Source organism: Talpa occidentalis, unplaced genomic scaffold (assembly GCF_014898055.3).
Source record: "Talpa occidentalis isolate TD23 unplaced genomic scaffold, MPIMG_talOcc4v2.1, whole genome shotgun sequence".
Classification (NCBI taxonomy): domain Eukaryota; kingdom Metazoa; phylum Chordata; class Mammalia; order Eulipotyphla; family Talpidae; genus Talpa; species Talpa occidentalis.
In genome coordinates this window covers 131,146,873-131,174,211 of record NW_026555331.1, presented here as the reverse complement: position 1 = coordinate 131,174,211, position 27,339 = coordinate 131,146,873, and the positions used below count along the sequence as shown (strand labels likewise).

Genomic DNA, 27,339 nt, shown 5'->3' with positions numbered 1-27,339 from the left:
ATTAACACATCTCTAAAAGATACTGTGATAATGTAATTAGGCAAAATATGTGCAAATTCCTGGCTCATTTGCTGACATTTAATAGTTTTCCAAATAGGTGTTTAAGTTTAACTAATATTAAATAAATCAATTAGTATAATACTTGGTTTTTCTTAGTTGGATACATAATTCTCTTGATAAAAACAGGTTACTTTTAAAGCCCTAACCATATTGTAGGAGTTCCTCAAGCAAATAAAAATCATTAACCAGGGACACAAGATATATTATGGTAACAGAAGGTAGTAAAATCTCTGCTGAGTAAATTAAATCTGTGCTACTAACTACACTTTACATACTGACAGCATCATTAAAAAGTAACCCAGAAGTATTATTATTGCACAGATTTTATTTTGAAAACAGCCTACAGCTTTATTTCCAAATTTATTCACTTAACATTCTTTGTTTTCTAATTTCATGTCAGAAATAAATATTGAAAATCTACAGCAGTCAACAAGATTTTAGTGAAGAATGATGCCTGTAAGTCACAGAAATCAAAAATTTGATCTCAAAAAATAAACTTTCTTAGTTCTTGCCCCATCTCCCATATTCCATCAATTCTTACTGATAAGGCTTGTAATAATTAGCTCTTGATGGAAACAAGGAGAGAGAATCAGATTCAATTTTTTTTCTTATTTTTGAGGGCAAGAAAGGAGTCAGCATTGATTGATTATTGAAAGAGCAACTTAGTGAAAGATGAAGGAAAGAGATCTCTGGGAGACCGCTCCGGGCAGTAGAGGCTCCCCCTAGTTGCCAGAGCTTAGGATCTATATAGGTTTTAGGACTGGAGTTTGAGAACAAATGATTGACACTTTATTGGCTGAGAAAGCAAAGAATGTGGACTTGGCCAAAGTCCATCTGTTTGTTTAGTAAGATCCATTCCTTATTACTAATTGTGGGCACCAATCAGTTGCAACTTGGTGGTTGCCTAGGATTGTGAACATCTCTTGGGGGTTGTGCATGTATATGTATGCCTGCAGCTCTGTTTGATCCAGTCTGGTTTCAGGGTCTATAACTCCTTTTTTTTCCCCGCAACAACCAGAGGACTTGATAAGCTGTATTAGATAGTTCAGAGTCCAATTAAAGAGTTGTGTCCAATTTCTGGCAAGCAGAAAAATAAAAGGCATTTCACAGCTAGAGCTGTGGGGAGCCAGATGGGTTTTCAAAGTATCTGCTGGTTCCTAGGAATGCTTTCTGTTCTCTCATTGCTGGAGGCAATCTTGGGCAGTCTTTCTGGATCCCTTTGTGGCTGCCATACAGTTAATCTGAGAAAACTGTTCCAACTAAACATAAGTTTGAATATAGTTTACATAACTCCAGATTTAATTTTTGAGATAAGTTGGCTCTTTATTTCAGATAGGAAACAGAATGTTCTTGAGGGCAAGAAACACCTGCTATAGCTTCCTTCAAAACAATGTTTCCCTACAACTATGTCACTAAAGAGAACTGGTGGAAAATGTGTAAGATAATACTCATTTATTCACTTGAATTAATAAATTGTCTATCATAACAAAACAGTGACTAGTTACAAGGAAGATAACCATGATGGTTATATTATTTGATGTATAGATGTATTTTCACATTTCTATAACACAGTAAAAAATTAATTTCCAGAAGCTGATAGCATTTACTTATCATGGGAGAATGTGAATGGAAGTGATTTCTGGGTTCAATTCTAACCCAGTTTTCAAAGAAGTCTGAAAACCATACCTCTTGAAAGAGCATAATTTAAGTACAATTAATGAAAAAGTAATATAAATATATAATAGATGTAAGCAATAAAAATAATGATAAATGTGAGAAGAACATACAATCTTTGTGTATACTTTTAAATAACAGAAGACTGGCTTGAGGGACTTTAAAATGATAGGCATATTTATAAAATAAATATAAAGATAAGACTGAAGGACATTTTTTCATTATTTCTACATTCTGTAGTTTCCTCACTGAATTATACCTTTTTCTAAAATTTTGGTGCACATTTTCAATTTCTCTAACTCTGGCAAAAAATACATAGGAAGGAATAAAATCACAGTTTTCTTATAGTCATGAGAAATAAGTTGATAGATATGATTTAGGGAAACTCACAATGAGTTTGGATGCCATTTTTATTATTTTTGTTCACATTAAACTTTTAGTATATTTTGCTTGGATTTACAAGCTTTGAGAACTAATGTGTAACAATTTTTGTTGCAATGAAAATATTTTATAGTAAAATTCAAGTATTACATTCCATATCTGTTTAAATGTGTCAAAGAGGAATAGCACCCATTAAGAAACCCCTCTCGGGCCTTCCCTGGTGGTGCAGGCAGTTGAGTGCGGCTCTGTGAAGCTGTCCGCAGCCACTGCAGCGAGGTTTCGATCCCAGTCGGCAGGCGAGAATCCCACATGGCAAAGCAGACCTCTCCTGTCTTGCCTGCTGCTCCCCTCAGCAGTGAATTTCATCTGTTGGTCCGTTCTGTTCCCCACTCTGTCACTGGTGAATCCTCTCACTCGCCCGCGCATCTGGCCTGTACCCTGGATCTTGTATAAAAATAAATAAATCTTAAAAAAAAAAAGAAAACAAAAGAAAGAAACTCCTTCCTCTAGAAAAACAGTCTTATTTCTGGAGATACTAGATATTTTTTCCTTCATTTCCTAGGTAATCTCAGTTTTCAGAAAGCTGATATGTCTGGCAGTCTCTGTCCATATCTCTTAGTAAATAAAATAAAATATATTTTATTATAGCAAAGCTTGGTTACATGCAACTAGAAAATTTGAAAGAAAGAAACAAAAATCAGTGTTTCATCATAATACCAATGAAGAAATTTATCTTTTAATTATTTAAAATATAATTACAGTCCAACTCAGAATAAATGTATATCTATTGCTAATTATTTTACTAACAAATCCTCTATAATATGCCTCTCTAGACAATGTAAGACAATGTAAGTTATTGGGAGCAAAACATCTCCTGAAATATAGATCTTTCAATTTCCTATGATTTAAAAATGAGCCTTATTGTAAGTAAACTTGCATTACAGAGAAGTACTATTTTGATATATCATACTATTTCCCTTGGTTTCCAAATTTCACTTCATTGCTTTTCCTCCTGTGTTCAACTATATTTGATGTTCTCTTTGTGTTATATATGCATCTATTTGCAACAATCAATCTCTGAAATTAAGATTAGAAAACGAACAAATGAGTGAATGTGTCAACAAAATAACAAAATGCAACCTAAAGGCCAACTATTTAGAATAGCAAAAATGATGCCAACTGTCATCTAGACTTGAGAATATCAAATTCACCGGATTTTCTGTAAAAAAATTGTTCTTTCTCTTAGTGAAAGGCACGTGAGGATTAGGTAGACCAAATCAGTAAACGTTCTCTACAAAGACCCAAAGAATAAATATTTTAGAATTGTAGGTTACATATCTTCTTTGTCATATATACTTGAGGATTTCCTTTTTTAACCTTTAAATGTGTCACATACTATTCTTAGCAGACAGTTGTATAAAACCAGGCCTTGGGCCTACTTGGGCATACTGTCTACCAGCAAGCAGCATGTTATAAAATGCTGAGGACAGTGCTACTCTATATTGGGGCTGCTTCCTCATTCAAGTCTGTCTCACACTGGCATGGCATTAACTCTCAATAAGTCACCTCTCTGTTGCTCTAAGTTAGGTCTCTGCTGCTGCTTCAATATCCCCAGCGGCAGCTCTCTGAAACACTCCCTGAGCAGGATTCAATAAACTATGGTCGTGAAATGTGCTGAACTTTGGAGTTGTACAAGTTTGCTACCTAATCTGGTTGTATGATACCCTAACAATGCAACCTTAAGTTAAAGGTGTAAAATGTTCCATTTCCTCCCCTATAAACTGGAAACACTAAAAGCAATGCTATGTGGAGAAATGGAATGAGAGTACATTTGAGAAAGTGATAGAGCCTAGAGCACTGTATTGACTCTGGCCTTGCCAGGTTCCTTGTCTGCAGCTGTCCAGGAACAGGAACAGAAGCAAGTGCTGACATCTAGTAAAAGTCAGTGCTGCATGACTCAGACTATTTCTTTCGCTCAGCAGTTGGCCAGCTCAGTGTTACTCTTTCAGAACTTTCTTCCCATTGAGATCATTATCTGCAAATATTTGTCAAGGCACCACTATTTGCTAAAACTCCTAGACAAAATGCCAGAGCACAGAACTAAGGAAATATATCCATGCAAGGGCGTTCTAGAAGATTGACACTCATCTACCCTGGGACTACGTTTCCTCCAAACTAATCCCAGAAAGGCTTGGTTTGAGTATGTGCTTAATGAGATGATGTTAAAAATCACATTCAACATTTATGTAAAGAACTGACCATTTGTCTTTGCAAGAAATAATACTGTAACCATATGTTTGTGTTAGAGTAAAACTGTGTCAAGAAGTGTGATATTAATTGAGAAGGAAGTGATAATAACAAACACGTTCTATGAAGCCAACATTACACTAATACCAAAAGTGAACAAGGACAATGCAAAAAGGAAAACTACAGGTCAATCTCTCCAATGAACACTGATGCAAAAATCCTCAATAAAATTTTAGCTAACAGAATCCAACAATGTATTCATAAGATAATTCACCATGACCAAGTAGGATTTATTCCAGGGACACAAGGATGGTTCAACATCCAAAAATCAATCAATGTAATCCAACACATCAACAAAAAGAAATATAAAAACCATATGATAATATCAATAGATGCTGAGAAAGCTTTCAAAAAAGTACAACACCCATTTATAATAAAGGCCCTTGAAATTCTCAGGATACATGGAACATACCTCAACATCATTAAGACCATATATGATAAGCTTATAGCCAATATCATTCTCAATGGTGAAAAGTTGAAAGCATTTCCATTAAGGTCTGGAACAAGACAAGGATGTCCATTTTCACCACTGCTTTCAATATAATACTGGAAGTCCTAGCCAGGGCAATAAGATAAGAAAAAGAAATACAAGGAATCCAAATAGGGAAAGAAGAAGTAAAACTATCACTATTGCAGATGACATGATAATATACATAGCAAACCCCAATTTCCACAGAAATACTAATCAAACTAATCAATCAGTTTAGTAAAGTTTTAGCAGGATACAAAATCAACACACAAAAATCAGTAGTCTTCCTACACACAAACAATAAATTTGAAGAAGCAGAAATCAAGAAAATCATCCCTTTTATTATTGAAACAAAAAAAACAAATACTTGAAATAAACCTAACAAAAGAGGTAAAGGACCTATACAAAGAAAATCATAAAACACTGTTAAAAGAAATCGAAGACAACACAAAGAAATGAAAAGATATCCCCTGCTCATGGATTGGAAGAATTAATATTATCAAAATGGCCATTCTACCAAAAGTAATTCACAGATTCAATGCTATTCCAATAAAAATTTCAATGACATTCTTCAAAGAAATAGAACATTGATGAAATTCATATGGAGCCACCAAAAACCCCGAATAGCCAAAAAAAAGAAGAAGAAGAAGGGAATGGAGGTATCACACTCCCAGACTTCAAACTATACTATAAAGCTATAATAATCAAAACTGCATGGTATTGGAACAAAAACAGACACATGAATCAATGGAACTGAATAAAAAATCCATAAATAAACCCACAGATTTACAGTCAAATAATCTTTGAAAAAGGAGCAAAGACTATGCAATGGATCAAAGAAAGTTTGTTCAATAAAGGATGCTGGGAACTCTGGGTTGCTACATGCAAAAGAATGAAGCTTGACTACTTCCTCACACCATGCACAAAAACCAACTCAAAATGGATTAAAAAACTAGACATAAGACCTGAAACCATAAATATATATGAATGAAATATAGGCAAAACACTACATGACATATACCTCAGTAACATCTTTAAAGACACATCACCCAAAGCAGTGATAGTGAAGGCAAAGATAAACAGTCGGGACTACATCAAACTAAAGAGCTTCTGTACAGCAAAAAGAGAGAAACCAAAACAAAGCAACACCCCACCAATTGGGAAAAAAATTTTTGCATACAACATTAATGATAAAGGACTGATCACAAAAATCTACAAAGAGCTGACAAGACACAACAAAAACAAAGTAAATAACCCAGTCAAAAATGGGCAGAAGAGCTAAAAAGAAACTTCTTCAAAGAGGAAATACAAATGGCCAACAGGCATATGAAAAAATGTTCAACATCACTTGTAATTAGGGAAATGCAAATCAAAACTACCATGAGATACCATCTTCACCAGTGAGAATGGCACATATTAAAAAAACTAGCAACAACAAATGTTGGCGAGGATGTGGAAAAAAAGGAACTCTCCTGCACTGCTGGTGGGAGTGCAAACTGGTCCAACCACTATGGAGAGCTGTGTGGAGGTTCCTCAATCTGCTAAAGATGGAACTTCCATATGATCCAGCAATTCCACTCCTAGGTATTTACCCAAAGGACACAGAAACATTAATTCAAAAGGGCACCTGCACCCCTATGTTTATAGCAGCACTATTTACAATAGCTAAGCTATGGAAACAACCCAAATGCACCAAAACAGATGACTGGATCAAGAAGATGTGGTACATATACATAATGGAATATTACTCAGCAATCAAGAAAGATAAGCTCATACAATTTGCAGTAACTGGATGGAGCTGGAAGGGATCGTGCTCAGTGAATTAATTAGAAAGAAAAAGAAAAATACCAGATGGTCTCACTCATAGAAGGAATTTAGAAAACCTAAATAAGGGACCAGGAAAAAGACTATAATAAAGTAAAAATCAAAATCAACAAGCAACTATAAACGAGAGACACACTACAGGGGGTGAAAGGGGGAGAAGGCAGTAGGATCAAAACAAGGCGGGTGGGAATTGTGAGGGGACTATAACCAAGATGAAAACATATACATTGTGCAAAAATGAAAAATGATGCAAAAATATATAAAAATAAATTAAATTAAAAAAAGAAGTGTGATATCATGAAATAAAAATGTCTTCATTGACATTATCATGAATCACTGATTTTTGTTTCTCCTTTTCAAATTTTCTAGTTGCATGTAACCAAGATTTGCTATAATAGAATATATTTTGTTTCATAAACTAAGACAGATGGAGAGTGCCAGGTGTAACAGGTTGAAATGAAAGGAAAAAATCTAGTGTCCTGAAAACCATACCATCTTCAGAAATAAAACTCCTTTTCTAGAAAAGGGTTTTAAATGGGTCCTATTGTACTTAATTTCAGTATTAAGAAAGTGATATGATTTTTCACCCTCATAGATGATTTCTCTTGAAGCACTGTCATCACATGTTACAGAGATAGGCACACAGTAGGAAGGTAAGTGCAGTAGCTCCTAAATCTAAAAAGAACTAATTACTTCTGAAATTTAATTTCCCTTATTGTTATAAAACACTTAGTTTCTGCTGATTAGTTTCCAAACCTGCAAAGAAAACTTCCATGCTGAAATTCCTGATAGCTAGTGTTACTAGCTATGGTGTTACTAAAGAAGTGTTACTAAAGAAGTAATGGTGTTACTAAAGAAGTAATAATGATTTTAGAAGTTATCAGATTTTTCCTTCAGAGTCATTATCTAAGTCACAATGTGCTACACAGGTCTTCCCAGTAATGTGCACCGAATGTGCAAAATTCCTCATCATGTCTCTTCATTCTATTACTACATAATTAATCAATATTCCATTTATGAACCCACAGCATTGCACTTGCCCAGGAAGGGAAATTTAACCCTGGATTTGCAACAGAATCTCCTATGGAAATCCTTCCATGTTTTATAGATGACAGGTTTCTATGCCAGATTTAGTTCAGGATATAATTTTTTGTCACAGGAATCATTTTTAAATGTTTGCAGTTTATTCTGATGAATATCTAAGATTGAGAACTTTTAAGCTTGGCCTTGTGAGGATAAAGAAGGGCAAATGAAAGAAGCTAATTAAGAAAAAAACTAATAAGTGCTAAGTCTCATGATGAGCTATTAATTTATATTATAATTTAATGCTCATTAATATTCTATCAAGGATTTCATTTTTCTCCTCATATCAGAAATTATACTCTGAAAATAAAATAACTTCCAAGATGAAGTCAGATGTCCAACTCAAAAGCCCATGAGAGTTGTATCAGTTAAAGAAGCCCCTGTTCTAGTGGAGCCATTGAAGCAGTCAGTGATACCAAGATCCCTGTGACCTGACCCTGCTCAGACCTCGCAGGGCTCTTGAGTACCTACATTGGCTCCACTCAGCTGCAGACACTTCATGTACAAGATATGTGGTTGATGGTAAGAAATGCTTTTGAAATTCCTTTTCCTCCTTTGTTTCCTTATATCTCTGGTTAAGTCCCTTATTTAGTATCCAGTATTCCATGGAAAAGATAAAGATGACACAATAGAATATAGTTGCAGAAACTTGGTGTTTCTCTTATTAAATCCCTAATCTCTTAGAGAAAAGGAAGGTGTTCCTGTACATGAAAAATATACAGTACAATATATCAATAGTAAAAGGAAGTCTTCCCACTCCAGAGAATGGAAGAGACTTCACAGAGTGACAGGGAAGCAAAGATGTAAGGGCTGGGATGACAAAGATTTGAGGGTTGGGGTGAGTGATTCTGAGCTGGAAGTACAGTGGTGCAGCAGGCAGCAGAGATAGCATCTACTATCCACCATGCTCCACTCAAGAGAGCACATTCTGTAGACAGCAGATAGAAACTACATATAAAACCAATTGGGACTGACAAACTATCCAGTCACTTCTCAATGACTGTCATACATTACCTATGCCATGTATCACCTAAGAGTTTCATTATTATCCATCAAAGCTCTTCCTTTAATAATGGGTAACATATTGACAAGAGGTTCAAGACAACCTGACAGGAGTAATGTGTTATGCCCTGGAGGTGCATCTGTTCTCTATGGTCTCAGAAAAATATCCCTCTTTTGACATATACGGGAATATTTTCCCTAAGTCCAAGAGACCAAGAGGCACTTTGAAAACTGCTGTTGCAGATGATGTCTGAAGTGGCACAGTGCATTGGACTGCAGGATTAAAATATTTAGTGTCTAAAATCAAGAGGGCCTGCTTCTTCAACAGTGTATCAAGGATGATACTATACCTAAGGAAAGAGTACATCAGCTGTAATTTACTAAGTACATCCTACTAGACTCTTTAACAAGCAATAAGAAAATTGAATCTCTATGAAATGAAATAGGTATTCAAGATATAAAGCTTAGATTCAAACATAGCTGTGTCTCAGGATCATTCAAAGTGCTAGTGTGTTTTCCAACAGATGTAGATGCATCATACTTTAGTATAAGACTTTGCTCCCTTATTAAATCTCTGGATTAATAAATAGATGAAGTCCTGCATACTAGAGAGGCGAAAACTGCACACAGAGAACGCCAGAGACCTGCACTGGTTAACTGTATCCAGCACACACAAATCTGGGAACAGTACCTGATCTAATCATCCAGAATGGAAAATCTCATAAACCACGGGCACTAGGTGGAGGGTCTCCTCACAGTACTAGGCATTAATTTGTCATGGACAGAGCACTGCTCTGGTCCCATTCAACAAATAGTAAAAGTAAATGTGACCAGGTCAATCTGCTTTCAAGTATCTTAAATGAGTTCCAGAAAAACTCAACAAAATATATGGATGTACAAAAATATCCAGCACCCAACAAAGTAAAATTCACAATGTCTGGCATTCAATATGACATAATCATGCATGTAAACCAGCAACAATATCTGTGGCCCAAAATGATTAGACAAACACAATTATTTAAACCAAGAAATACTTGATGGAAATGTTAGAATTAGCAGATATAAGGGCATTGAAACAATTATTATAACTGTATGCCACATATTCAAAAATTTAAAGAGTTGTGAAACATTTTTAAAGTCTCAAATAAAAATCCTAGAGATTAAAACCACAATATGTGAGATAACAAATATATTGGGTGGAATATAACATATATGAAGTGGGACGGGGAGTTAGCAGAATAATTATTTGATGAAATAATGGTCAAAACTTTTTTTTTCTGATTTGGATGGAAACTACAAATCCACAAGAAGCAAAAAAGTTCAAGTTCAGGAATCATACAAACTAAGGTACATCATACAGCAAACTAAGGCACATCCTAGTGAAGTTAATTAATGGAAAAATCAAGAAAATCTTAAAAGCAACCAGAAAACCAAAAGACACATGACTTAAATATGAATAAAGACTAAGATGTCAGGTTTTTTGCTCAAAAACTGCAAAAAAAAAATTTAAAAAGGCAGTAGATTAGTATCCTTAATGTGTTAAAAGAAAAAAATCGGTACCTCTGGAATTCAATATCCAAGAAAGTGCCTCCCAAAAACAAATAAAATAACATTATTATGATGCATATAGTAGGTTAAACAAATTTATCACCAGCAGATATACACTATAAGGAATGTTAAAGAAGGTCCTTGTGACAGTGAAAGTTGATGCTAAATCAAAATAAAGGCCTATATGAAGAACATAAGAGATAATGTCTTCTGGGTAAATACATAAGATTTTTATCTTTTTCTTTAAGTATACTTAATATAATATTTAGTTTATAAACAAAAATAACATTATAGTATGGACTTCTAACATACATATAAATCAGTGATTATAAGGTTCTATCTAATGTACTATAATATCATTTGAAGTTAGACTGATAAATTAGATAAATCTAGAAATAACAGACACAATAGTGTCTCTAGTTCACAAAAAGAGAGGACGTCACATTAGATAAAAACAGCAAACCCCAACTTATATTTCAAATATACTAACATTAACCAAATGAAAACGGGAAACATTTTACACTAACATTAACCAAAAGGAATCACAACACTATATTAATCAAATAGATTTTAAACAAAGAACACTACTGGAGATTAAAAAAAAAAAAAACTGTGTGGATCAGTTCCAAAAGAGAACATAACAACCCTAAATGATGCTTACCAGGGCTTCAAACACACATGCAAGCATGCACACACTGATAGAACTTCAAAGAGAAACAGATAATTTTACATAGTTGGAGATTCCAGTACTTCTTAATAATTGATAGAACAAATAGAAAGTCAGTTACATGATAAAGAAGGACACCATCAAGTTGATGTAATTAACATTTCAGAACACTCTATCCAAAGATAGGAAGAACAAATAAGACCCAAAGTAACTAGAATGATTGGAATGACAAAGTTTAGAGAATAATTAGATAAAACAGAAGGAAGAAAAATAATAGAGAAAAATCAATGGAATCTGTTAGAGAAAAATCTATAAAAATGTTAAATCTATAGGTAGACTGGAAAAAAAGAGAAAAGACATAAATAGCCAATATCATGAATGAATGAATGAATGAATGGACATCACTACAGTTTCCAATGGTGTTAAAGTCATAACAAGGGAGTTTCAGAACAGCTTTATTTCAAGAAATGTGATAAATAAAATGGAAGGTATTTTTTGAAATCATGAAGAAAGATTACTTGAGTAGATTATCTTTTCAAAAATTTAATTTTTAGGTAAACACTATCTCAGAGAGAAAACATGAGTAAAAGGAGGTTCATTGATGAATTCTATCAAACATTTAAGTAATAATACCGGTTCTACGAAAGTATTCCAGTAAGTTGAAACATAGAAACTACTTCCTCTAATGACACCAGAATTACTCTATAACCAAAATAAGATAACCTCTACAAGAAAATACCAGAGATTAGTAAAGATAAAGATGATGGACAAAGACTCAGACCACGACTTCCTACTAACCTCAAGATTTGGTAAGAAATAGCCCATTTTCAAATGACTTTAGGTATTTATAAAAGACTTTATCTCATGTCGACACATAATAGATGTTTATTAAATATTGTCTACTACCTCCCATTACTTTTGCTTTCCATTAATATATACATCATATGCATAATTTATTACATATCACCAAATATAAAAGAGACGCTTAAGAGGAGAATTTTGCCACCTTTAAGATATCCTTGGTTCTCAACATCATGGCTCTCGATATGAAAAGGCGGGAACTGAAGACAGGTAGTTTCATAAAATACACTTAAGTGGAATATATTACATAGATTTGAGGTAATATTTGAGGCAAATTTCATTCTGAAAGCATATATATCACTATCCTTCAAGTATGACTGTGCGTGTTTTTTTGGTGTATTTATTCCATCCTTACGAAAACACACATGGGACTGTCATCTCTAGGACATGGGCCCACTACTCCCTTTATTTTTGTTTCCCAACCACCAACTGTCTTTTCATTCCCATCTCCTTCACACATGCCTCCTCATGCTCTTCTCTTTGCCTGAACTTTTTGCTGTGTTTAGCATCATCTATCTATATCAGCTCCAGACAGTATGTGGCTTAATCCCATCCAAATTCCCATTCTCATCTCTAGTTCCCATTAATATGTTCAGCATTAAGACAAGCAGGAAAACATGTGTCCCTCTTTCCCACATATTTTGTGAATAATGGCATTTTGGTCGATCATTTCTGTGACCTGGCTGCCAACATCTAAAGCTCTCCAAATGTCATTACTCATGCTCAGATATTTTCATATTTTAAGTGCATTCAGTTTTCCTATAAATACAGTGACCTCCTTCTTCCCCTAATAAAATTATGCATTAAATCTCTTACTCCTTTATCATTTTTTTTCACAGCTCTACATCTACCATAATCTAGTTTGCTCACATTCAGGCATCCAGCCAACTTCCATAGTACTTTACATTACTGTTCTAGCCATATTATAATGTTTTACATTATTATTTCATTTCATAACAAAACGTAGTCCTAGCAGGCTTTACAATATTACCATTAAATTTTTCTAACACTCTCTTGTTTCAGAGAAAAGCCTTACTAGCATAATTCATAAGATAAATCCCTATGAAGTAAAATATAGCACTGTCTCATTATAAGAATGTACATAATTGCAAATACAGCCATGAAGTGGAGTAGTGCTAGTTTCCCATTTGAGCCTGCAATAAAATGACAAGACTGCTCCTAGATACATTAAATCCTGGAATAAACAGAGGTCACTCTCTACACAAGTGAGCTTGTATTTTGAGTCTACTCCAAAAGAGAAGGAAACCCCAGCAACTAGCCAAAACAATTTAATTATCTTCTTATTCTCCCTCAGAAAAGTAATAAGCAATATTCAGATATTATATTTCTTTAACTCTGTTGAGATGGGATTTTGCAATGGTCAAGACTGTTCTAGATCTCAATTTGACAGATTATAAAATGCTTAGATACAGTGGGTGAACATAGATTTTGCCTGTAGCTTAAAGGAAAGCTTCATATGGGTTTGACCATATGAAGGCTACAAAAGGGGGATTATTCAGTTATCCTTCTTACACAGCTATTGTGCAGGAATTGTGAGCTCCTATTGGAATCCTGCCATAATGCTCTTGACTTCATAGGATACTGAGAGCCAACTTTCTTACTGCTCATTAATAAAAGTATAAATTATTGGGTAATATAATTATGAACAATGATAATTATTTTTATGAATTTTAACAGACTTTCAAAGATATATTTACTTTAGTCTATCTCCTGTTTTAATAACAGTCATACTAAAATAAGTTTTATTTTTGGTTTGGGGGGGAGAGAGAGAGAAAGAGAGAGTCTGTATACCTTATAGTTCTTACTTAAAGCTCATTGGTTAACCGCAAGCAGTGCTAGCAAAACTAAAACTCCATACTTTTTTTTTTTGAAATAATATGTTTGAAAGTTAATTGGCATAACTTAACATTTGGAAATTTACTACTTTGGAATTTTAAAAACAGAACCAGAAGAGGTTTATCACTTGTATTCCACTGAGAAATTTAGTAATATTATATTCCCGGAAGTTATATACATAACTATATTTTCAAGAAAATGTATTAAAATAGCTAACAAGTTATATTGCTCAATTTTTCTTAAATATTGCTAAAATGGGCCTCCCTGGCACAGGAGTTAAGTCTCAGTGCTATCAAGTCATGGCCAGCCACTGTGGCCTAATTTTGATCCCTGGCCAGGGAGCTAACCCACATGACTCAGCAGACCTCTCCTGTTTCACCCACCCGCAGCTCCCCTCAGCAGTGTATTTCAGTAGATCCACCTGTTCTGCTCTCCACTCTGTCTCTGGTGGGTCCTTTCACCCCCAGCACCTCTGGCCTACACTCCCGTTCTTATATGCATAAATAAATAAAATAAATCTCTAATAAAATAATATTGCTAAAATGTTTTCATATTAAAATGAGCTGAAAAATGTTCAGAAAAATTTTCAGATGTAGGTGACTTTAATATTATCACAGGCCTCCCCCTGGACTGCAAAAATCCAAATTTAAAGATGACTTTAGGGCCTCCACGGTGGCGCAGCGGTTGAGCACTGGGTTGCGAAGCTGCCCGCAGCCTCTGCAGCGCCGGTTCGATCCCTGGCTGCTCCCCGGCCAACGGAGGAGGGTCCCGCTTGGCGCGCAGACCTCTCCTGCCGCCCGCTGCTCCCCTCAGCAGTGTACTTCGTCAGTCTGCCTGCTCTGCTCTCCCCTCTGGCTCTGGTGAATTCTCTCACCCTCCCGTGCTTCTGACTGTACCCAGTGCTTGTATAAATAAATAAATAAATAAATAAATAAATAAATAAATAAATAAATAAATAAATAAATAAATCTTTAAAAAAAAAATAAAAATAAAGATGACTTTAAAGTAAAAGAAAAATATGGAAGAATATTATTTAAGCTACATATTTTTCATTTTCTATTCATAGCTGCAAATAGTAGACACAATTAAATGAGTTCTAAAGAGATTTGAAAAAGACATATGATATACACACACAAATACACACAAACCTCACATGTGTAAGTTCCCACACACAGCACAAGTCATGTAATTCCATTTTATGTAAGAAAAAACAGAAAACTGGCAGGAATAAAAACTTAAAATTTATCAAGTCATCTACAAAACTGATCATTTTAAAAAGAAACTATAAAAATATGTGAATTTAAAATTAGAATAAGTGCAGAAAGACTGTTTTGGCAATGCACTATCTGGGAGTCATTTATTATACAGTAAAAATCAACCAGTAAATGTACTGATATTTCTCCTCAATGATTTCCTGAAAGATGTAATTGAAGGCTTAAGATGAGAGTTTAAAAATTCTCATTGCAGTATGTCTATGGAAATGTTACAAACACTTGACTTTTGAATTCAATTTTCCATAAGTTATTAAGACAAGCTTTCATATCTATGGTTGCCACTTTATATTACTTGAGAATTAATAATCATTTTGAAAGTCATAGTAAGCTAGAAATTGTAAACATGTTGAATTATATGCTTATTGTATAGTTGACATGGGAACAAGGTAGCAAAGTCAGAATCTGATGAGATTATCAATCAAAAAGGACACTTTGCTCATATATTAAAATTATTTTTTTTCTAAACTCTTCAATTATTTATGATAAACTTCTGAGATTACCCAATTAACTTTCTGAACACTTTAAAATTATAGTTTTTCTGAATTGTATATCTTCTATTATTACATTTAGAAGATCATGCTTTGACCTGATTACATTTCTAAATAGGACTTAATTTCTTGTTATTTTAAATGACACTTATTACCTGCTTCATAAAAAAATTCTTAAATTCAGTGTGTTCTTTTCTAGTTATATTCAGTATCCAGATCACTGTTACAAAATAGGGTCTTGCAAAAGATACCACCTTTCCTTACTATGCAAAGCTGTAAAAAATACTGACTGCATAAATGTATTATAATATGGATAAAACTATCTAGGCTATAGATATGCAGAAGTGTTCAAAGAACAGTAATTATCTGAAGATACTGAAGATGATCACATAAAATTCAGTAACAGCTCAAAAGTAAGAAAAACAGCTTTTTACTTCTAAATATGGTAGAATGCCTATATTTGACAAAACAACTGCTTATTCTTATTCCCAAGAAAAAATATAAATGCTTGATAAAATACTGAGATGAACATAAAATCTACACCAAAAATATTTTTAAGACTTTAAAGACAATACAGATAGCCAGAATGTGAATGTCCAAAACACTAGAAAGAAACAAAATATTGAGAAACACAATGGAGATTTGGCATACAAAGCAGATTTAATTATTTTTTGGCCATGTATTAATCTCTATTTTTTTTAATTTAAATTTTATTTTTATATTCCCCATACAATTAAAACCCCCTTATTTTGACCCAACCCCTCCTTTCCCCGCCCCCCACCCCTCATAGAGTGTCTCTGGTTCATAGTTGTTTGTTGATTTTGATATTTTCTTTCTTATAGTTATTCTTTTTCCTGGTCTCTCATTTAAGTTTTCTAGATTCCTGCTATGAGTGAGACCATCTGGTATTTTTCTTTTTCTTTCTGGCTTATTTCGCTGAGCATGATCCCTTCCAGCTCCATCCATGTTGCTGCAAATTGTGTGAGCTTATCTTTCTTGATTGCTGAGTAATATTCCATGTTGTATATGTACCACATCTTCTTGATCCAGTCATCTATTTTTGGGTATTTGGGTTGTTTCCAAAGCTTAGCTATCGTAAATAGTGATGCTATAAACATAGGGATGCAGGTGCTCTTTGGAATTGATGTTTCTGTGTCCTTTGGGTAAATCCCTAGGAGTGGAATTGCTGGATCATATGGAAGCTCTATGTTTAGTAGGTCAAGAAATCACCACACAGCTCTCCATAGTGGTTGGACCAGTTTGCACTCCCATCAGCAGTGCAGGAGCGTTCCTTTTTCTCCACAACCTCGCCAACATTTGTTGTTGCTAGTTTTTTTAATATGTGCCATTCTCACTGGTGTAAGATGGTATCTCATGGTAGTTTTGATTTGCATTTCCCTGATTACAAATGATGTTGAACATTTTTTCATATGCCTGTTGGCCATTCGCATTTCCTCTTCAGAGAAGTTTCTTTATAGTTCTTCTGCCCATTTTTTGACTGGATTATTTTCTTTGTTTTTGTTGAGTCTCATCAGCTCTTTGTAGATTTTTTTGATCAGTCCTTTATCATTAGTGTTGTGTGCAAAAATGTTCTCCCAGCTGGTGGGGTTTCTCTTTGTTTTTGTTATTGTCTCTTTTGCTGTGCAGAAGCTCTTTAATTTGATGTAGTCCCAACTGTTTATCTTTGCCTTCACTATCACTGCTTTGGGTGGGTGATGTGTCTGTAAATATGTCTTTGATGTGCATATCATGGAGTGTTTCGCCTATATTACCTTCTATGTATTTTATGGTTTCAGGTCTTATGTCCAGTTCTTTAATCAATTTTGAGTTGGTTTTAGTGCATGGTGTTAGGTAGTAGTCAAGCTTCATTCTTTTGCATGTAGCAACCCAGTTTTCCCAACACCATTTATTGAACAAACTTTCTCTGCTCCAATGCATATTCTTTGCTCCTTTGTCAAAGATTAGTTGACCATAAATCTTTGGGCTTATTTATGGATTTTCTATTTGATTCCATTGGTTTGTGTGTCTGTTCTTGTTCCAATACCATGCAGTTTTGATGATTATGGCTTTGTAATACAGTTTGAAGTCTGGGAGTGTGATGCCTCCATACCCTTCTTTTTTTTTCAGGAGAGCTTTGGCTATTCAGGGTTTTTGGTGATTCCATATGAATTTCATCAATAATTGTTCTATTTCTTTGAAGAATGACATTGAAATGTTTATTGGAATAGCATTGAATCTGTATATTGCTTTTGGTAGGATGGCCATTTTAATAATGTTTATTCTTTCAATCCATGAGCAGGGGATGTCTTTCCATTGCTTTGTGTCTTCTTCTATTTATTTTAACAGTGTTTTATAGTTTTCTTTGTATAGGTCCTTTACCTCTTTTGTTAGATTTATTCCCAAGTATTTGACATTTTTTGTTTCGATAATAAAAGGGATTTTTTTTTGGGTCTCCCCTGGTGGCGCAGCGGTTGAGCGCTGGGTTGCGAGGCTGCCCGCAGCCTCTGCAGCGCCAGTTCGATCCCTTGCCACGGGCGAGGATACCACAAAAAAAAAAAAAAAAGGATTTTTTTTTTTTTTATTTCTTCTTCAGATTTATTGTTTGTGTATAGGAAGGCTACTGATTTTTGCGTGTTGATTTTGTATCCTGCCACTTTACTGAACTGACTGATTAGTTGAATTAGTTTTTCTGTGGAGTTTTTGGGGTTATCTATGTATATTTTCATATCATCTGCAAATAGTGATAGTTTGACTTCTTCTTTTCCTATTTGGATTCCTTGTATGTCAAAGCAGATTTAATTTTCACTGCTTCATAGCAGATGCTTTTTATAAAAAGTAGATGCTACTGTGATAGCATAGTAAATGTTAGATAATGCCTACCTTTTGGAATAAATAAATATATAGGGGAAAAAACTAAACACTTTCTGTACCAAATGACATTAGAAAATACCCTAAGAATAGATAATTTTATTTTATTGTGGAAAGCAAATATGCACTAACAAATTAATTGTTATAATTAGGAAGTTTATTATATTATATCCAGGTAGAGTTCTACTTAGGTAAATTTTTTAAATTTTTATCTCTTGGGGAAATGTAATTTCCTGTATGTAAAACAAAGTAATCCAAAATTCCAACATTTTGAGTTTTTCTACAATCTTATTAATTTTATGACACTGAAAATCTGGAAAGTCATCTGTATAGTATTATTCCTTAAGCTAAGCTGCACAGATTTATTTGAATTTCTTTTCTCCTATATGGTAGGACAGTGTATTTATATATGAACATATTCACATAGAAAATATGAGCTTCATTTATATGTTCTTCCCTTTTAAAGCTCTCCCCTTTAAAAGGTCATCCCTCTTTAAAAGATATGTCTAGTGAAGAAATAAATTATAATGTAGAAAAGTACTGATGTACTTTCCCAAAGCTAAATGATTTTTCATACAAATGAAAGAAACTGCAATATATGAGAATGATATAAACTTTCCAGAGACAGGTTGTAAACATCAAAAATAGATCTAAAAAGAAATTTTTCTGTTAATTCTGAAGTAAAAATAAAGGTGATCCATTTTTAATAGACAATAAAATAACTGATGATGATGATGATATACATCATGATTTGCAGAGTGGAATTATGTGACCGTGAGGGTTATAATCCTCCCTAGACTCACTTTGGTTTGTGGACTTTTCAATCAGATGAAACAGGGAGTTGAGAAATGTTTATAGAAAAGTGTTAGTATATCCTCCTTGTCTGATGAAGATGGAACATTACTGAGCTGACATCACAATTAAAAGAATATGAGTAGGGAAATTTGTGAGCTACTGCTCAGACCCTAATCAAGACTTGACTTTCTTCACTGAAAGAATATATAGCTATGCTGCACAGAACTGTGGAGGCTGGGCACTATATACAGGTATATATAAGGGGGTACTGGAAGCAGAAATTCAGTCTGGGTTCCACCTAACAAACAGTGTAATCGAGATATTAAATCACTTGCAAATATATTTGATTAAAATTCACAGTGAATATCAAAATAAAAGCAAAAAAAAGTCAAAGAATTTGAGCATGATTCTATTAATCACATATAATTTATCCCTTCTTTTCTACAAATAATTTTACAGTAAATGTTCAAGAGGTTGCTTAAAAGAGTGGTTAGTCTAATCCACTGCATAAAGGTCCTAAAGTCTAACTGCATGTAAACATTGGGGAAAACATTTCTGCCTATTACCTACAATTCACATCTACAAATATATCTTAAAGCTAACATTTCTTCTAAAGTTGAAAAGATCTAGAAATATCCCAATTATTCCCTATCTTTCAATCACAACATGATATTTTTATAAAACATATATCTTGCTATTAAAGAAATTTAAAAACAGTAATTTCTTGACGTTACTTGAAGAAAATGAAATATCTGTGCTAATAAGTATTTTACATTTAAATAAAAACCAGTCTATAATAAGTGCAAAAATTATCTAAGATTTATATCTAAAAATGGAAAGCCCAAATCATTAATTTTCTAATTCTATTTTATATTTTGATTGTAGCAAACATGAAGGGGTGTAAATATATAAATACACATAAAGATCATAAATTTTGTATTTTTCTTTTTTCCTGTTTTTATTTCCTATACCTGAAAATGGAAAGTTAGATATAACTGAAAATTTATGAAATACTTTTAAAATAATAGCCTGTATTTAATGACTTAAGTTTCCCCAAGCCAATAAACAAATCACACTTACTCTTAAGTCTGCATGCTGGATCAGTTGTTCAGGGCTTGAGTGTCAAAGTTTATGGCTTGCTTTAGAAACTCGTAGAATCTTTCTTCTTTTACCTTAAGGAGAAATTAAAATAAAATGAAATATACCATTTAAACATTTGTAACTGAGACAGCATTAACACTCTCAGCATAACTAAATTTTAGACAGGTTTCTTCCTGTCTACAGGCTCCTGACCTTCCTTTTCTTGTTTACTTAACAAAACTTTTTATTACAAATACTTTTTTTGCCCTTTTGTGATGTAAATCACTTTCTTATCAGTTTTACAAACCAGGGATGCCTGTCTCAAGAAGGTAGGAGCCATCTTTTGAAATATAAACATCAGGGAAGGTTGGGCCCTATCTCCTAATCTCTGTATAAGAGATTCAATAAACTTGAATTAGCATATAGAGGTGACCAAATCACATTGACCAACAAACCCACTAAAAATCTAATGTACTTTTCCATTAGCTCATCCTTCCTAAAGAATACACTACAAAGATGCAAAAGCTGGGACCCAATGTTAAATCTTCTTCATCTGGCATCTAGGTCACCAGTGGGTATGAAAAGCTTGGTTTTAGCTTTCAGATAGCAGATTCCACATACGGGATGCAGCCTGTGAAGATGACTTTACTCTCTGGTCTGCTAGACTAGTATGGGGCAGCCCAGAAAATTTTACAATATGTTCAGTTTTAATTTCCTCTTTATGATTTTCATGATCTTTTAACTTAGCAGACTATTTTGGATATTACTAACTGTCAGAACAAGAAATAATTGCACTCACTGCAATTTCCCTTGCTTTTCCTCTAATTAAATTTAAAAAGTACTTTTTCTTTTAAAATATAATATCTGATGTCATCTCAGTCTAAACAAATTATCTACCTATTGATTTTTGATTTAGCTATCCATGCATTATTATATCTGATTGTATGCCTCAGAATGTCTGGATAATATTCATCAGTCATAAGTATTGCCTATTTATTGATATATAATGAGATTTTTCTATATTTGTTTAATTGCATGTTTCCATATTACTTATATTATTTAAAACATATTTAATAACACTTCAAGATTGAAAATTATCATTGTGTATCATAAGTATAATCAATATAACTAATAACCAATAAAATAATACAAAATTCTAATATGTATGATCCTATTTGTGTTCATAGAAAATAAAAAGATATGGTAAATGACTAGGAAAAATACCAGAGCAATTGACCTGACTTAAAGAATCAGGAAGAGGGAAGCATTTTTTTAATAAACTACATTTTAGAGAAATTTTAAGTTCACAAAGACCATTATATTGCCTTTACCAATTTATCAAAGATCAAAGATATTTGTACAGGTCTATTTCTAGGCTCTCTATATGCCATGGAAAAGGAAGGCTTTTAACTTTCTACTTTGTATCCTTTTATATATGTTACTTTTCTAAACAAAATTATAATCACCTTTCACTGGAGGAGTTTCAGCTATTTTTAAAAATTATAGATGTTTCTTTTATGTGTTAGTCTAAGGATTTTGAATGTATTAAATATATATTACTTAGTCATTAGAATAATAATAAAATTTATAATGATTATCTTTTGAGAAATAAAAGGATTAGAAAAAAGGAGATAAAGAATTTTAAAGGTAAAATATAAAGTCTAGGTTATCTCTACTTGTGTAAAAGTCATAGAGTTAGAAGGGTGACTATGTAGTGGGAAATGGTATAAAAAATGAGCAAAAGCCAATCAAAGCAATGAAGATGGAATCTATGGAAGGGTGGCATCCAGGTGTGCTCTGTTAGAGCTCAACAGGATGAAGGAGCATTCATGCATGGAGATCAGCTGATACAGATTCACATGGGAGGAGTATACAAGGTGCAGTGCCAAAGATCCAGCATGATAGGAGGATCTCCACGTAGCAGTAGGGTCTACTGTGAGAAGTCAAAGCCTAAGCAGACAAGGAGCATGTCTCCAGGAGGCATGCCCGACTCAGAGTGACAAGAGGACATCCATAGGAATGTGGGATGGTCCAGAGCACAAGTGGAGAGATTATTTACTTAAGGAAGTTGGTCAGCCTGGTACGTGGTAGCAGGACCAGAGCTCAGTAATGAATATTTCACATGTGACCTAATGTAGGTGTCAGGCCCCAAGCAAGTGTGAGAGGTTTCTGGGTGGTGAGAAAACATGGTGTGGGATGTCAGAGCATGAGCAGGTTGAAGTAGGCAGGTCTCTGTGGGGTGCAGGCATGGGACATGGTATAAAACTCTGAGTAGGGCATCTGTGTGGAAAGCTGATAATCATTAACATTACAACCTTAGAATAGGGGGAGGGAGTAGAAAGTCTGGCTTGGAAAATGAGAACTTGAATAGTGTATAGATGTCTAGTGTAGAAGAAGAAAGAAGAGAATATTTGCCAAATTATTCAACAACAAGAAGCTTCTGAAAAAGATTAGAAACAACAATGTACTTATTTGGAGAACCAAAAATATATGCTGATCTTTTAAACTAATATATGTGTAGAACTGAAAGTACAAGCCCACATGAATGAGAACAGAAAAATCTAGATCATACTTTTATTTCTTCCACATAGAGAGGAAGGAAAATGATCTCACATTTTGTTAGACAACATCTGTTTATTAGTTTCTTTGTAAATGATTTAATTTAGATTTTGTCTCATTTATTTTTACAACAGCCAGGAGGTAAGCAAAATTATTCTAGTTTTTATCTGGATGTACAAACGTTAAAAGATTAAGATTCTCACAGTCTTCTAGTATATGTGCTAAAGTTTTAATTCAGGAAAAGTATGTCACTGAGGAAATCTGAAGGACTAAGATTTCCGCATTTCCTTATATTCATTTTTGTCTATTTGTCATCCATTAATCATAAGACCAAATTGACAGCCAACATCATTTACATCTCCCCTGCAATACAGTGTTCACCTGTGCAAGAAAATCATATTACAAACCAACCAACCAAAAACTCCAACATCTGTGTTTTACTACCTGTCCAACAGATTATGTCCCCACCTAACAACTCCCTGTCACTTCAGTATCAAAGGTGCTGGCACAGGCTCTTCTGCCGCCTGACCAATACTGTGCTTTCTCATGAGACACTGCACAGCTCGCTTGTCCTTTCTTCTCCAGGAAAATGTGACTAATAAAAATCTCTCAATGGTATTAGACATCTCTAACTCCTCTTATTCACTGCTATAAATTAAAATCCTTTGGTAAATTTTAATATGCTGACACTCCTATAAGTCTTTTCTAATACTTTCTTACTGAGACACCTAGAAGTCCCCATGGTTTGATTTTTCTCATAGCGCAATGAAAAATAAACCCAACTTTTCAACTAAAGGTGGACTTCAACTGGAGGGATTACCATTGTCAAAGGATGAAAAATCAAGGCCTGAAGGTCAAACATTTAATTTGTAGAAAATGATTCTAATCTGGCCTGTCAGTCAGTCACATTTTATTATACTGTGTGCATTAGGATAGAAACCTACTAGATTTCTTAAAAATATAACTTCATTTAAAATTGGACACACTAGTTTTAACTTTTGCATGTTGAAACTTACTTTCCATGCAACAATCACCTCCAATGACCTTGCTCTACAACTTACCTCAGCCTCTCACCTTCATGGCCAAAAGCTGCAATTTTTTATTAATAATAGCTCCACTGCCCCCCCCCATAATCTCATTTGAATATCACATCCCACCCACATGTTTGGCTCACTTTCTCTAGTCACAAAGCATCAAAAACTGGGTCTCCCTGGTGGTGCAAGGGGTTAGGACGAAGCCTATGAAGCTGTCCACAGCTTCTGCAGCACGGGTTTGTTCCCTGGCCAGGGAGCAACCCACATGGCGCAGCAGACCTCTCCTGACTCGCCCACTACTCACCTTAGCAGTGTATTTCATTCAGTCTGCCTGTTCTGCTCCCCATTCTGTCTCTGGTGGGTTAACATTTTTTCACTGACCTTTCCCCTTATACCACTCTACTATCACATCACTACTTACTCACTGCATTGATATTTCCATTATCTTTCCAAAAATTGGAGTCACTTTTTAATCTTGTCATCATACATATCCAAAGTAAAAGCATATTCTGCCAAAGCTAACTACAAAAATACCCAGAATTCTAATAGAATCCTATACCCAGCATTTTTTAAAATCTATATTCATTTCTAGGTGATTTATTTAATCTCATGAAACTTAAATACCCCTATATAGTATTGTTTTCTCAAAGGAGTATTGCCAACTGGTTTTCTCTTCTGAACTCTAGCTGTACCTACCCGCCTATTTGATACGCATGTGGTTGTCTATATGAATCTCACATTCACCACATCCAGACAAACTTCCTAACCTTAGAACACAAAACTATTTATACTGTCTTCCTGGGCTTGGAAAAGGTAAATCTATTTTCAGTTCAAATCTCTCATATCCTTTAGTTCTTATTCAGAATTCACCCAGATTCAATAGATTAGGAAATTCGCATTTTACTACTCCCAAATGTATCCAAAGCTTGAGCTTATTCCAGACCAACAGCATCTCCAGTCTACAAAATTTTATCATTATATTTCACGCTATATTTTAACTAGCCTATCTGCTTCTTCCCTTCAGCTTAACCTTAGATACATGAAAGGGTAGTTTCCTTTTAAAATTTAAGAGCTGATACCTTTCTATTGTAATTCATCTTTCAGCTTTCAACTATCTTATTTCACATTCCTTCTTTTTGTGTGTGTGCTTAAATTACAAGTATGTCTTTTTCAATTGCCTCTCTGTCACCAAAGTAATTATCCCCTAATTCATTCCCCAACTTACTGCCAATAAGAACTTTGTAAAACAACACTCGTTTTATTGCTTAAAACTATTCTATGGCCTTCTCCTTACTACAAATTAAAGTCTCAGATCCTTAACACATCAGAATCCCAAAGTAAACAGAGACTTCCAGCAACGGCCAAGGCAGTTATCAGACTTGTACATGTGTCAGACTAAATATGCTGCCAAAGCAACTATAAAAACTGGCCAGTATATACTACATAAGTAATTTTTTCAGACATTGGAGTGCAATCAATTCAGATAAGACTTGAGAATGTAATAATATCACTGAAGGAAAACAATCTGAGAAGAGTCCCATATTCAAATCAGTCCGAAAGAGAGTACCATTTAACAGAAAGAAGAGTTTGCTAAAGATGCAGTTATTTGAAGGCATCATCTTGGAGGAGAAAGCAACAGAAAAGTAAGGTCTCAAATTCTATAGGCAATTTTCCCTTGATATTTTGACTGACCTCTAAGCTCCTATATATAGGGTGAGATATAAATAGGATTCCTGGGCCCAACTACAATGTGTACTTATAGGCTTTCCTACACAAACAAGCAATCCTCAGGCACTGGCAGTGTATCAGAAAATTCAGCTCAATTCTGACTCTGCTATCTACCCAGAATTAGCACCAGATTCCACAGATTAAGGGTTCAGTCTCCCAAGATCACTTTTCATATCAGGTGTGAGCTGCAAGCTCAAGCTGTAACCTGTGCGTCTTACCAACAGGCTAGAAATCATCGTTTCCCAGGAACCACGCCCCCCTCAAATAATTTGCTAAAGTGGTTCACAGAACTCATAAAAATCACTCACTTGGGCCTCCCCGGTGGCGTAGCGGTTGAAAGCTGGGTTGCGAAGCTGCCCACAGCCTCTGCAGCGCCGGTTCAATCCCCAGCTGCTCCCCGGCCACTGCAGGAGGTACCCGCATGGCTCACAGACCTCTCCTGCCGCCCGCTGCTCCCCTCAGCAGTGTACTTGGGTCTATTTGCCTGTTCTGTTCCGTGCTCTGTCTCTGGTGAATCCTCTCACCTCCCATACCTCTGGCCTGTAACCCCGTACTTGTATAAATAAAATAAATCTTAATAAAAAAAAAAAACATGCTAAAATGGATCAGCCATTATAAAGCTTTATACCAAAGCTCAACAACAGCAAAATGATCTCCTGGTTGTTCCTGTGCCTTGATTAGGAAGAATATGATGCCTAATGTCATTCAGAATACACTTCTTCATACACAGTTTGTGGAAGTCACTAAATTTCGCTAAATGCCAAAGATGAAGCTAGAAAGGAAATGGAACAGAAAATAAAGGGAAGAAGAGAAGGGGGTTAGGGAGAGATAGAGGATGGAAGGGCAGTGTAGGAGGAAGAAAGAGAGAAGGAAAAGGCAATGGGAGAGGAAAAGAGGACGTGCAGGGTAACTGGCAGTTTTCTGGAGAAATTAAGCACAATCTTTCACAAATAGAAACGAACTCACAGAGAAACATTACTGGTGGTAAGGAAAGAGGGATGCCTGCGTGGGAATGTTTTCTCCCCATCCCTCGTTCATGTGGACCGAGAACTTCCCTTCCTCCTGAAAGGTTCCTTTGGGTGCACCTGCTGCAATCCTTTCTGAAACCAAGGCAGGGACAGATGTGGCTTTAAGGCTCCCCAAACTATTCTAATTTCCCAAAACACTAGGTGAGAGGAGAATGTACGTGGAGATTAAGCTCAGGGCTGGAGCTTCTACCATTAAAAGGGACAAGAGGCAATCAAACAACGACAAACATTCAGAATACCGGGAGGTTTTATGGAGAGAAGCCTCTGAAGTCCTGGGTTCCAAGTGGCAGAGGAGGGCGAGGTCCTGAATCACGAACTGGCAAAACGCAGCTTTTCCATAGGCACTAGTCTTTCTCCACACTTTGCTAATTGAACCAGACCTAGATAAAGGCACCACGATCCCCACAGATACCTCTGCAGTTTGGCACGGGGGAGCTGGGGGGGGGCCTAGGCCTAGCGCCCTCGATTCAGCCAGCCAATGACCTATAGTGCGCATGCGCAAGGCTCCCAGGCCTCTGCAATGCGCATGTGCAGTGGCGTTTCGTGGCCCGAGGCACTGCCATTAGCCTGTAAAGCGAAGTGCTAGGCTGCCGGGCCAGCGGAAACGCAGGGGGAGAGAAGGGTTGCTGCTAGAACCGTCTAAAACCTCCTCGGCCGCTCCCAGAGCGCTGAAAAAGCTCTAGTTCTTCTATAGAAGGTGAGTGGCGCTTGTGCTCCTCCTCAGGCCGGAGGACAGGCACCTCCACAGAGGT

General features: G+C 35.2%; 1 long non-coding RNA gene across 1 annotated transcript; it reads right to left on the bottom strand.

Annotated features, from left to right (window-relative positions):
- Nucleotides 1-447: 447 nt before the first annotated feature.
- LOC119252083 (uncharacterized) lies at nt 448-27,050 on the bottom strand. Its single transcript, XR_005126731.2, has 3 exons — nt 26,827-27,050; nt 20,239-20,330; nt 448-2,559 (listed from the first exon to the last, which is right to left on the bottom strand). It is a non-coding gene; the product is annotated as an uncharacterized LOC119252083 (long non-coding RNA).
- Nucleotides 27,051-27,339: the final 289 nt, after the last annotated feature.